At 31.5% G+C, this 11212-nt stretch overlaps 1 pseudogene; it reads right to left on the reverse strand.

The window, feature by feature from the left end:
• Positions 1-9489: 9489 nt before the first annotated feature.
• Positions 9490-10795, reverse strand: LOC131279785 (C1GALT1-specific chaperone 1-like; annotated as a pseudogene).
• Positions 10796-11212: the final 417 nt, after the last annotated feature.

The following is an 11212-nucleotide window of genomic DNA, read 5'->3' on the forward strand; positions in this document are numbered from 1 at the left end:
ATCCTTGTCAAAGAAAGTCAAACAAGAGTTCATGAAGGATGTAGATATACAAAGGAGATAAGTTCATAAAGAGACTTTTGACTTTGAAACTTGATTATATCTGGTCCTCAGCCCAGTAATTGCTTTATGAGTATTATACCAAGATAATGTTGTTAAATAAAATGAATCAAAAATTCATGTTACTTGGTTTTGATATAATATAAATATTAAACATTAAAATGTTAGTAATAGAAAGTATAAATAATGCTGTGCATTATTTCCAAGTGATCCAGTATAAAGAATCCTAATATGGGTCAAGAAGTATAGGAAACAATTATGTATCAATATATATAAATGTATTGACAATGGCCAATTCTCCATAAATATCACCAGAATAACCTGATAATTGACTGAGATGTTTATGAATCTACTGCAATAGAAAAGAAAACCATCAGTTAGAGAGGATCATTAAAGATGTGGAGATAGATAAATAGGATTATTGGATGTTTATGTCATAATAATGTAGTATTGGAGGACTTAAAAAGCAGAGATTCTTAAAATGAACCTTGGTGAGTTGACTATTGTAGCATTATACAGGTGAAAAATCTATTTTGAACCATGGTTTAAAGCTATTAGGATAAACTTTTGCAGACATTTCCTATGACAAACAGTGAAGTTCTTCATTAGTTTTAGTCACATCTTCTTGGGCAAGAACTTTATGGAAAAAAAAAAGATGTTATATGGACACACAATTTCAATTCTCATTTCTAATATTTACATATCTATTTGGTGGATGCAGATGTTCTGTTTTATATGTGCTTGTGTATAAGGATTTTTTTATGTATTTCCTCAGATGTTTATATATATATTATTTAATTTAGGTATCATCAGTATATTACATATTACATTGTATATTATATTGCATACTATATATTATATATTAACAAAATAACACACACTATATATCTTGTTATATATTACACATTACATACTAAATATTATTAAAGTATACATTTAATAAAAAAGGATATACTTATTAGAAATTTTCTTCATTTTATATTGCCCCTTAATAATGAGAATTAAATACCTGAAAAGTGATTGAAATAAATACTATGATTATGTGCATCTTATAGTTGAGACAGTAGCAACTATTTTTCAATTATATGTACATGAATTAGAACATTTAAACCTATAAAAATAATTTTGAAATTTTCAAAAAGAAACAAAAAATACTCCCAAATAGCTGGAATAAGGAAGATTATTAATCAGCCAGCAGACAGTCTACAATTTTCAATATGATTCTAATTTCAATTTGTCTCTGCTCTCTGTTTAGTTCATGAAATATTTGACAAATATTCAAGTATAAATAATATTCATATACAAATTCAATGTTTGCTATTAAAATAATATGTGATTCTAATCATTACAAGTCGATTCAGATAATACAAATATTTCACTTTTTTGAACACTGAGAAGGGCAAATTGAAATTGATAAAGCAATTTCCCATGATTCTGAGTCATATTTTTTTTGGACTCTTGTACTTTTGTGAATTGGAATTCAAATTAGAATAAAACCATCTCATTTATTAGGCTGCTTCTTAAAATTTGGAAATCTGAAGTTTGTTTTCAAAGGGAATTTGTGGTAATCTCTGAGGGCCATGCAGAACCATATTATTTAATGATATGTAATTCTGTGTTTATGTCTACACGTGCTCTAAGATGACAATAATAAAATGAAATTATTTAGTTTTTGTTAAACTGATTTGGGAATGCATGTAAAAGTCTAATGCCATTTGTGTTTGTTTCTTTGCACTGTTTTGCATATTAATAGTTTTATTGAAGTGTAAGCAACATACATAAACTGCATATATTAAAGTGGAAAGTTTGATACATTTTATAATATGTATACACATATGCAACCATCACAACAATCAAGACAGGGGACATATGCATTGCCACCCAAGCTTCCTCAGGTCTCTATATAGTCCTTTTCTCCTGTCTCTCATCACCCTTTTCCAGACAACAATGGATCTGCTATCTTTTACCATACAATTGTCTGCATTTTCTAGAATTTTACATAGATGAAATTATATGATCTATACTACTTTTTACCTGACTTCTTTCAATCAGTGTAATTATTTAGAGATTCATTCATGTTGTTGTGTTTATCAATAGTTCATTCATTTCTGTTACTGGTGGTATTCCATTATAAATACACCAAACAACTATTTGTTTATCTGTGCTCATGTTGGTGGACATCTGGGTTGTTTCCAGATATTTTCGATTATTAAAAATGGGCTGTTATGAACATTCATGTACATTTATTTTTATGGACATGCAATTTTATTTCTCTTGGGTAAATAAATCAGTGTGGAGTGGCTATGTCATAAGATAGGTATGCATTTGATATTTAAGGAACTTCCAAACTCTCTTCTTAAGTTATTGAATCATTTTACTTTTCCACTAAAATGTGAAAGTTTCAGGCCCCCTATATCCTCACCAACAATTACTAGTATTAATCCATTTTCTGTTTTAGCAATTTTAATGAGCATATAGTGATGCCATATTGTAGTTTATTTTGCATATCCCTAATGACATAATGCTTTGCATCTTTTCATGTGTTTTTGCTATTAATATATAGAGAACCTTGTATATTCAAATATTTTTGGGAGATTGCTTGCTTTATATTATAGTATTTTGAGGGGTTCTCATACACGTTAGCATTAAGTATAATCAAGTGATTTGAATATGTCCTCCAGGTTTATTTTTGCATGATATTAACAATGGCTTTTGAAGAGTACGTGTTATTAATTTTGAGGAAGATCTCTTTCGATTATTCTTTTAAGATTTGTGATTTTCTGCTATATCTAAGAATTTGTAGCCAAATTCAAGGTTACACTTTTCTCTTGTCCTATTTTAGTGTTTTGTATTTAGGATTTATGATCCATTTTAAGTTAAAGTTTGTATATGAGTGAGTTATGAATTGGTGTTCACTTATTTGCATATGGATATTCATTTCTTACCATACCATTTTTTGAGAATAATATAAAAATAAATGTAGTAATAATAAACAAAAAGCAGGCAAGAAAGGAAATTCTTTACCTCTTAGTGAAAATGCTCTAAGAATGATTGAAGTGATGAATGCCCAACTATGTGATTATACCAAATACCATTGACTGTACACTTTGGATTTGTATGCTTTATTAATATACATCAACAAAATTATTTCTTTTAAAAAAATCACTACTGATCTTTAAGAAAAGCAATAAAATAAAATAAAACACAGTTATCTCTGTGTGTTGGTCTATTAATGAAATTCTCTACTTTCTTCAATTGATCTATATAACTCTTTGATGTCCCTACAACACTGTCTCGATTACTGTACCTTTATAATAAGTCTTGAACTCACATAATGCTAGATTTCTAATTTTTAAATTGTATTTCAATATTCTTTGGGCTATTTCTTGTCCTTTGTTTTTCCATATAAATTTTAGGCTTAGCTTGTCAGTCAAATATTTATAGAAAGGCTGTTTGTATTTTTCTGTGATTTGGATTGTAATTATTTCGAATCTACAGATCAGTTTGAGAAGTGATGGTATATAATGTGTTTTTTTTATTTTTAATCTTTAAACCTGATGTAGCTTCCATTTATTTACTTCTATATTTATCCCAACAATTATTTATAGTTATCAGTTCATAGGTATTATATATCTTTGTCCAATTTGGTATCTAATATTTGTGATTCAAATGAAATACTATTTTCCTTAATATCAATTTCTAATTGATTTTTGCTAATATAAAGAAATGCAACTGATTTCTTATATTGATCTTTTATTGTGCAATATTGCCAAACTCATTTCTATGTTCTAGTAGCTTTTCGTACATAGGATTTTCTACACAATCATGTTCTCTGTAGGACAGTTTTACCTACCCCTTTCTACTGGATGTGTACTTACTTTTTCTTGTTTTGTTTTTTTTTGTCATACTTCAATGGGTGGTACTTCCAGCAATATGCTTTATTAGGTTAAGCAATTTCTTGTCTATCACTAGTTGGTTTAGAACTTACTTTTCTAGAATGGACATTAGATTGACAAACATCAGATTTTGTCTAGGGTCTTCTATTAAGATGATGATTTTTTTTTGTTGTTAATATAGTTAGGTAACTTGCTTGAACTTTGAATTTTAAACAACCCTGCATTCCTCAGATAAGCTCCATTTGTGCATATTAGATTTTACATTGCTTATTATTTCATGTCTTTCCATTTTGTCTTCACTGTACACTCTAACCACCATGACCACCATGGACTCCCACAGCCATTTCTGCAAATCGTATCAGAGGCTCTGTTGGACTCCTTTTGGTTTTCCCTTCACTGTGCCATAGACTGAAAATTCATTCACGGCAGTCAGCTTTGGTATTGTAGTTCTCAAATCATTTGTCCCCATCTCTCAAGGATCACTGCCTTCTATTGCCTGAAAAACAATATGCTAAAAACTTTTTCATAAATGGTCTCTTTTTTTATTTTTCAGGTGGAAAGTAAATCTGGCCACCAAACTCCATTTTGGCCAAAAGAAGAATTTCCTATAATCCCATTAGAATGGCATAGCCATTCTATTCCATAGTCCATCATAGACTGCTGGAAATATAAAGGACATTATAGAAGTTCAAAGGTTTCTATCCCAGTGTATCAGAACCAAAAGGGAAAGTATTCAAAGTTCACATGTCAGAATCCCATTCAGTCCAAATAAATTAAAATAATCACCATGAATGTATATGTGTGTGTGGAGTAGGAGGTGAGGTGGGAGTATTTTGAAAAACTTTATCAACTAAATTTGCTTCTCATTCCTAGTTAAGAATTCTCAATTCAGCTTAAATCTCTAATTTTAAAAAATATGAAACTTGAGATGTATAAGGATGGTAGGACCTGATGTGTCCAAAGTCAAACACACTGATTACTGGCCAAGCAGAGGTTAGAATCCAGGATAAAGTTTGTTAATGATAACAAAGTTTTTCATACACAGCAATACAATTATATAACATGTACACTCATTTTTTTCTTTAGTATTCATCCTGTCAAAACCTGGTACTAGTTACAATTAAGAGAAATGGGGAAATGTAAATGGAGAGGATAAAATTTATCCCATATTTCCATGGATATAATTCAAGCCTACAAATTCCAATCTCAGTGCTCTTCTCACTAGAATTTTTCATTTCAATTTAAGGCCATTTATTGAAAAATAAATAGTTCAGCAATGATACTAAGTATTTTCTCAAGAATTATCAACTATGAAATATTAAATGAACTAAATTCCAGGCACATTCAGAGCTCCATAAAGGAGCTAGTTCAGTTCTCTTCACTTCTTAGAATTTCAATAAATATTTGTGAAAAGAGACATTAATTTCCTAATTATAAAGAACTTGTCTTTTCTGGTATTATATTCTTTTCATTTCTCAGGTTTCTTTTTGTTCTGTATTCTTCCCCATTAGATGCTATAATGATAGAATTATTATCTGTATTTCTAGGGCCATTTTTGCAAGTTTATTTATAGTGTTCATGTAGTCCTTTGAATTTTCTTCTTCATATTTTAATTCCTCCCTACTGGACAAATTGCTAACAGAAGTTGAATTTTTCCAATTGTGAAAATTGTATTTTCAAAAGGAAGCATGCAATTTTGTGGTTTTGTACTTAAAATGGTAAAGCTGCAAATTGCTAAATGATTTTTCACCATAAAAAGATTTATGTAAATTCTAAACAGATGACAAATGAGTTACTAATAATCAAAGAGCACATTATCACACCCAAGAAAGGAACTGCTTTCATAAAAAATATTCAAACAAGACTACTTAAGCAATGTTTTTAGGTTTACTTGCTAAAGTTTAAAATAATTTTGTCTGTAGTAAAATGCAGCTTTTGTTAGTTAAAAAGGTAGAAGAACGTGTACAAAAGATAAAAAAAATTCATTATGAGTCAAGGAAGCTTATAATAATCTTAACTGTTTTAGCAATTAAAATAAATAAGACTTTTTAAAGAAACAAGTAAATTTAAAGCAAGTTCAAAGCTTTTTATAAGTTCTAAAATTTTTACTCTACTCTGAAGATCTTAAATTCCCAGAGAACTGCAGAAGTGATTAATTTAATTATCTTAAGTGCAGTCACTCATGACTTTTACATTTAGAATAAAACAAGATAAAAGAGTTTTTCACTAGATGTTCACTTTTCTTCAACCTGGAGGAGGGAAAAAACACTTAAAAGTAAATATTTACGGGAGGAAACAATGATTTCCCACAAGACAGAATTTAAATAAGAGAAAGAGCTATACATTTGATAACACATTCATTTAGACCAGAATCAAAACCTTGTTTTCAGACATTATTAATGTTAACACCTTTTGAACTAGATATTTTAAAATAATTGCATATATTTGAATATAGAACACGAAACTTCCATAATACCTCATCCAGCTGATTTTTGGATTTGATATATTGCATAAAAGGGTGAAATCAGCAAGGAGATGTTCACAGGAGAGTTATATGCTAGAAGAGTGAACTCTACAGTAAATAGAGCCAGGTTCTAATTTTGCTCCTTATAGCAGTTTAGTTGTTGAAGTCATGTACTATGGAATCAGACCACCACAGGTTTAAAATGTTATTCTGTTACTTTTTAATTTTAGTAATAATAGATGAGAAAGTACAAGTAAAAACACTTAACCCAATTCCTAGAACAGGTTAAATGTTCAAGATATTAATTATTTCTAATCAGTTGTGTTAGAATCACATTATATGAATGTGGGTATCAAGGTACAATGCTGGGTCTCAGCTTTGCATCTCTGTGTGTATGTGTTTATATTTTAATCTAAGAATCAATGATTTATTGCCTATATTAAATGATTTACAGAGTTGGAAATGAGCTAAAATATATAAAATAAATGTATGATATATATTACATGGTTAATAGTTTCTACTGACTATCTTTAATTTTTCCAGTCTTCAGAATACACAACACTCAAAATCACTAGATAAATGGAATCATAAAGTCATTATGATATAGTACTTTAACTTTAATATATATATAATTTACCAGAAATATCTATGTAATTTATTTGTAAAACAAAACAACCTTTTTTGTCAACCTTTCTTGAATTTATGAACAACATACCATTTGAGTTCTCTTTATCTGAAACTAGAGTTCCGTAAGCTTAGGTAATTCGGAGAGACAAAACAAAACAAAACAATATAAACAAAGCCAAACGTAGAATCTTTTTTCTATTCCACTATAGTCATATATATGAAGATTTTCATGATGGCCACAAATATCCAATTCCTATTTCAAAGGCAGAAGTAATAGTAACATTTATAAACTTCTTACTTGGTGCCAAGCTGTGTTGTGAGCTAGACATATATAATTGTATCAGTAGCCATATATATGGTTACCATTATTATAAGGTGGAGGCATAGTAAGCAACTTACCGAATGTCAGGCAGTTAATGGTATCAGAATCAAGGGTCTTAACTATGACATTGACCCCAGAGCCCTGTGCCAAACAACTCTGCCATATGACCATCTACTATGATTTTATTTAAATTTTATTTATTTCTGAATTTTCATATATTTTATGATCTATTAATCCATCTCCCTATAATGGTTCCTGTACTTCATAAATTTTAATTTTTTATTTTAAAATATGTCTATTATATTTTATGGTGAGTTCATCCACTTTGATGTTGTTGTTCTCTTCATAACACTGGAGATTTTCCATTGTAGTCTTTTGTTTAATATTGCATAAGATAAGGATGTATTTGCCTAATTTTACTTTTGTTTATATTTGTCTGTTAGTTTTTGCATTTGCTGGTTTGTGTTTTTGTTGCTATGTTTTCTTTTTAAAATATTTGTTTAGATTATTATTTGTTTTTTTCTTTTATGCATCCTCTGAAATGTTTATGACAATTCATTACAACTGTAGCCTGATACACTAACACAACTGAAAGTGATAAAAGCAGACATTTCTTAACATTTTAGTGAAGGTGACACCCATAAACTATGTCACACTCAGTAAGATTCTGTTTATTACTCTATTCACACTGTACATGATTTGATGCATAGAAATTACATCTGAGGCCATATAATAATATGCTTGATAAAGGGTTTTATTTTTCTTTAAAATTAATAACCATCATTTTAACCAAAGGCCTCAGTAAGGAAAATCAGAAAAATTAAAACAAAGGCTTGTACACATTATTGAGGATCAATAATTTGAAGCTAGAGGCCCTCTTGAGGAAATTACCTTCTGCTTTGCTAAAACTGTGGGAGGTCATGAATATCATGAAGCTAGTTACAGTTAATATTACTCTCTAAAATGTCATGGTCTCACACCTTACAGTGGCTTAAAGACCTGACTTAATATTGCACATGCGAGAATTTTATAGTACAAGTAAGCCCCAAGTATTAAACACATTTATAAGCATAGGAAGTGCAGCATCCTGCACTGGGTAAAGCTGCTGAGTAGCCACTGAATTTAGGGCACGGGTTTAGTAATCCAAGGTGAACTGTGTGGTTAGGGCTTCCACAGAAAAAATAGTTGGATATGGTGCAGCCATGAACTTGGGGAAAATCTCAGAATTTGGACAGGTAAATGAAAGCCAGTGCAGAATCAACTCAAGTAATTGAAACTGCTAGAGTGCTAAAACAAGTTCATCAACGGAGACTTCCATGAATTCTTTTGTCCCATAGGAGTAAGTAAGGATCAAATGATAAATTTTTATGCAAGCACCAGCTGGGACCTTGATTAACTGGGAAACCACACAGTTAAATGACATTGTTTTCTTCATAGCCACCATTCCAATTTCTTTATCTGCATAGAAAAGTATAGAGAGTCACATTGAAATTGTGTATGCTAAGGAATACCATTAAATTAACTCCCAGGAAAATTACTTCACCTTTATAAGAAATTTTCATAATTTCCTATAAATACATTTCTTTATAATTAAATCTCAGGAATATATTTCAGCTTTCACTTTAACATTGATTAGGAGCATTTTCTTAGTTGCTTGGTTGAATATTTTGAGAAGGCTAATCCTTTGGCACTTGGGGATGCATAGAACATGAATCCACATTAGAAGTAAAGGGAGCATACAGCTAAAAGTTTTACTTTAACCACAAATTCAAATCTAGAGATTCCATTTGTATATTTTAAAAGCTAGAAAGACATGTTACTTTTAAATCAATCACCAAAAATTTGTGCTACACTAGATTTTAATGTTCAGAATTTAGAATTTATCACACAAATACAGTATTTACATATATACCTTTTACTTACAAAATCATTATTCTTAAAACATATCTTTTTAAGACATTTGATAAAAGTTTTAAGGGAAAATCAAACAATACATTTAAAAATGTACCACTAAACTTTAATGTGTGATTATATCAGTGCCACCAAATTGCAAAAACAAAATGAAATGAAACATACAACCGTGTTGGACGTGTAATTGTAACCACAAATAATGACAGCACATCTCATATTGAATGGCTATATATGTGCTGTTGTTCTAGGTCTCCATCATTCTCAGAACCATTTTGAGGTTAAAAAAAAACACAAAAAACAATGCATCATTGAAAATATGCTCCAATGCCCTAAGATGGTATACCCCATACATCATCACATGCATTTGATTAGGAGTCATTCCATTAAAAGTAAAGTCAGGAAGTGGGTGTGCTCAGTGGTTGAACACGGGCTTCCCATGTTCAAGGTCCAGGGCTTAATCCTGGCCCATACCTCCATAAAACAATAGTAGCCTATTTGAGCATCATCCTTCTGCTACCTGGTGGGGGGTGGTTAGTGATTGACTCTTTGGTAAAAAGCCCAACAAATTTGGGCAAACACTCCAACTTATTTAATGCAGACTGCTAGTTGTTTAACTTCAAATATCTTCTAAATTTTCCCTGCCTGTTCAGAACACTTTTCTGGGATATTGAGAAGGCTGGCAAGTATTTTCATTGATTGTATGCTTAAGACAAGTCCTCCCTTCCATATTCAGATATTTGAGTTCTCCAGATTTTATAGTGTGGCCTAGATAAAAAAGGTTATGATGGATCCATTTTTAACAAAAAGTTCATTAATTTTTTGATGTTAGAAAACATAGTGGGATGTTCAAGGAAGACCCAGTTTCTTTGGTGTATCTATTTATCAAAGACAAATTTTTTTTCAGTCTTTTTTTTTAATTCATTTTTTTAATATTACATTAAAAAAATATGAGGTCCCCATATACCCCCACCCCTCTCACCCTACTCCTCCCCCCATAGCAACATTCTTCTCTATCATCATGACACATCCATTGCATTTGGTGAATACATCTTGGGCACCGCTGCACCTCATGGTCAATGGTCCACACCATAGCCCACACTCTCCCACGTTCCATCCAGTGGGCCATGGGAGGACCTACAATGTCCGGTAATTGTCCCTGCAGCATCACCCAGGACAACTCCAAGTCCCGAAAACGACTCCACATTGCATCTCTTCCTCCCATTCCCCTGAAGGGCTCTGTTACAGTGTTTTGGTCAAAGTGTCCTTCACTGCAGCCCAAAGTCTCACATCTTTGGATTTTACAAGGATGACACAGTATACCAGAGAGCTCTTACTGAGTTCCATGCATTCATCCCTGAAAGTTTCTAGATAAATATTTTGTTAAGAGCTTGTAGATGACCATGTTCACCGTGGTGCATTCCATTTCCATGGCCTATAGTAATGTGTCCTAGCATGGTAATCAAGACAGAAAATCATTTCAAGCATCATACTCTTCAAACGAACTGCTTTCAAACGCATTTTTCGGGTGTCTGGAAAGGCTGCAGGGGATGGGGTTAGGAGATAAGGTGGGAAACGCAGACGCTCACAGTTTTCCTCTCACTTGGTTACACTCATGGTAGGGAGGCTTTTGCTACAGATGGTGTCTTCTCATCGGTGTCACTAAACGTTGGGAGGTCCAGGAAGATGACACAGCCTCTTTGGGGCAGCAGGGATGGAAAAACGGGACCCTGCCCTCCTCGAAGCCACCTGTTTTTTTTGTTTGTTGTTTGTTTGCTTTAATCAAACTGTTGCTTCATCGATTCTTATCAGAAATGGGAATTCTATTTTTTTTTTTTTTTGGTCTCTCAGTTTCTCTTGGATGGAGAAACTTGCAAAATAATAAATATAATAGGTCCTGTATTCAAGACGAATGGGTGTTCTCCTGTTGCATTTACG

This window comes from Dasypus novemcinctus, chromosome 1, assembly GCF_030445035.2.
Source record: "Dasypus novemcinctus isolate mDasNov1 chromosome 1, mDasNov1.1.hap2, whole genome shotgun sequence".
NCBI lineage: Eukaryota > Metazoa > Chordata > Mammalia > Cingulata > Dasypodidae > Dasypus > Dasypus novemcinctus.